Genomic DNA, 2,569 nt, shown 5'->3' with positions numbered 1-2,569 from the left:
GACTTTCTTGAAGAGGTCTGAGGTTTGTAGCCTGTGTGAGTGGTTTTCAATGTCGCTGCATATGCCCTCTATGAAGTTGTTTTTGTCTTGTCGACAACACTTTTTAATGATCTTGCAGAGGGCCGCGTATTCTGCCATCGTCTGTGGATCCCTTACGCCCTTCATTTTTATGTCCTTCCTTAGCTGTATGAGCTCCCAGGTGCGGTCAGTAATCCATGACTTCTTCCTACTGTCAGTGCTCCTATTTTTAGTTATATGGTCCAGTGTATCACAAATGTGGCCTTTAAGAAGCCCCCATCGTGTCCTGGCGTCCGCGTCCTCGGGCGGCGGACTCTCTTTTAGCTTTGTCTCCACGATGCCCTTGAAGAGTGACCGTTTTGGGGACTCCAGGCGCCTAGGCTTTTGTGGTGGGTTCCTTCTAGACACTTTCAAGCGAATGGAGAAGTCCGCGACGAGCAAGTTATGATCAGAGCCGCAATCAGCCCCGGGGAAGGTCTTAACGTTAGTTACTGAGGTTTTCCAGCGCGTGTCCAAAATGATGTAATCTATTTGATTTCTAAATCGGTCGCCCGGAGATCTCCACGTGTAGAGTCGTCTGGGATGATATGATGCATGAAACGCGTGTTCATGATGCTCAGCTTCCTGCCTGTACAGAAGTCGATGAGTCTCGCACCGCGTTCATTTCTCTCACCAAGTCCATATTTGCCAACAGTGTTCCTGATGTGATCGTCTGCAGCTGTGTTGCCGACTTTGGCGTTCCAGTCCCCGAGGATCATAGTTATTTCCCTGTTGGGAATTGTGTTTAACGTCTCCTCCGGCATCCTGTAATAGTCGTCGATATCCTCGTCTGACGATCCTGAGGTGGGAGCGTATACCTGGACAATATTCAGCGTACATGGTTTTGTGCTGAGTTTGATGGTGATGATCCTTTCAGATACCGGGTTGTAACCGAGAACATATTTAGTCATATGCGGCGGCAGCAAGACACCGACCCCACTCCTGCTCAAGTCTCTGCATCCCGAGAAGTACAATGCATACCCTGCGGCAGTTGTGAAATGTCCGCTGCCTCGCATGTGTGTCTCGCTAATGCCGAGCGCGGTGACGTTATGATTCTCCATCTCTCTCTCGACGATGCTCAATTTGCCCGCCTGTAATAGACCGCGGACGTTCCAGGTGCCAATGCGATAACCTCGCGTTGAGGCTTTGCTCAGAGTTGCCTCCTTCCCGCCAGTAGCAGCTCTTCCTTCAGAGGCCCGGCGTTCCACCTCTTCGGAAGCTTCGGTCGCCAATTTCACACCACCCAGCCCGGACACTGAGTGGCGCCGATTGTTAATCGGATTGCCCAACGATCCAGTATCCATATCCATTTCTGATTCCATTGAGGGTTTTCTTGGGAAAGTAAGCACGGTGGGTTCCCAAGTCCTTCCGCGTCAGTCATTTTGAGGCGATTTAAGTCCTCACGGCCACTGAGGCCGCTCCACGTATGTCGCGGAGTTGTCGGGTTAGTTTCCGCCGCCCGATGCTCGGCGTTGAATGTTTTACGGCTGGTCGTGTCTCCTCCACACCAACCCTCCTCCTTTCACATCCGGGCTTGGGATCGGCAACGGCGGAGTTAATGCAAAAACTTATGTTTGTAAAATTAAATGCAGAATTTCAATATTAAATATTAATATATGTATAATATATACAAGTGTTAATAGAAATATTGTACTAATATTTCTTTTCTATTCTTTGTTTCATATATTTTCATCCCGTTTGTTTGCTTAAAATAAAATGTATAAGTTTTATAATTAATTTTCTTTATGTTGTCAATGAATACTAATTATTAGTAATGTTAATAACAATTGAAAATTTGAATGTAACCAAAAAGAATTTTTGCCGTCGATATTGGTTATCGGTAACAAAAAAAATTTTTTGCTGTCGATTATGGTTATCGGTAACCAAAATAAAATTCAGGTCGTCGATAATGGTTACTGATAACCAAAATTAAATTTCGGTCATTTATATTGGTTATTGATAACCAAAATTTAATTGCCGTCATTGATAATTGTTATTCGTAACCAAAATACAATTTTAATCATTAATAATGGTTATTCGTAGTCAGAACAATTAAAAATCAACATTTTTTTTACATTTTATTTTTTGAGAAATTTCTTTGAATTATAACTTAAAAAAATTAATTTTTACTCAATGACTTTTTTACAAAAAATTTTTAAAATAACTGTTATTTTCGACCTCTGTTCAACATTGTCTGTGCCCACCTACAAAATTCTAGTTTTTGTTGAGAATCGTGGAGTGTTAATTGTTGTGTTAGAGTAATATGGTGTGGATGAAGGTTATGAATGGCCAGGATTCTGAAAATTGTTGATCGCGAAATACCTAATTCTCTTGCAATTTGTATCGTTGACAGGTGTGGATTAATACCTACCATTCCTAATACTGCAAGTACATGTGGATCATCTCTTTTTGGTACGTTGATACGACGTCTTTGTCCTTTTTGACGTTGGCGTTGCCACTTACGCAATACAAGCCTGGAAATCGTAAGATCATTCGGATGCTGTCTTTCAGG

At 42.8% G+C, this 2,569-nt stretch overlaps 1 pseudogene; it reads right to left on the bottom strand.

The window, feature by feature from the left end:
• Positions 1-6: 6 nt before the first annotated feature.
• Positions 7-1,373, bottom strand: LOC112455402 (annotated as a pseudogene).
• Between the last annotated feature and the right edge of the window lie 1,196 nt (positions 1,374-2,569).

Source organism: Temnothorax curvispinosus, unplaced genomic scaffold (genome assembly GCF_003070985.1).
Source record: "Temnothorax curvispinosus isolate PA1 unplaced genomic scaffold, ASM307098v1 QBEX01006045.1, whole genome shotgun sequence".
Taxonomy (NCBI): domain Eukaryota; kingdom Metazoa; phylum Arthropoda; class Insecta; order Hymenoptera; family Formicidae; genus Temnothorax; species Temnothorax curvispinosus.
The sequence above is the reverse complement of the archived record's forward strand: the minus strand, read 5'-3'. Positions and strand labels throughout refer to the sequence as shown.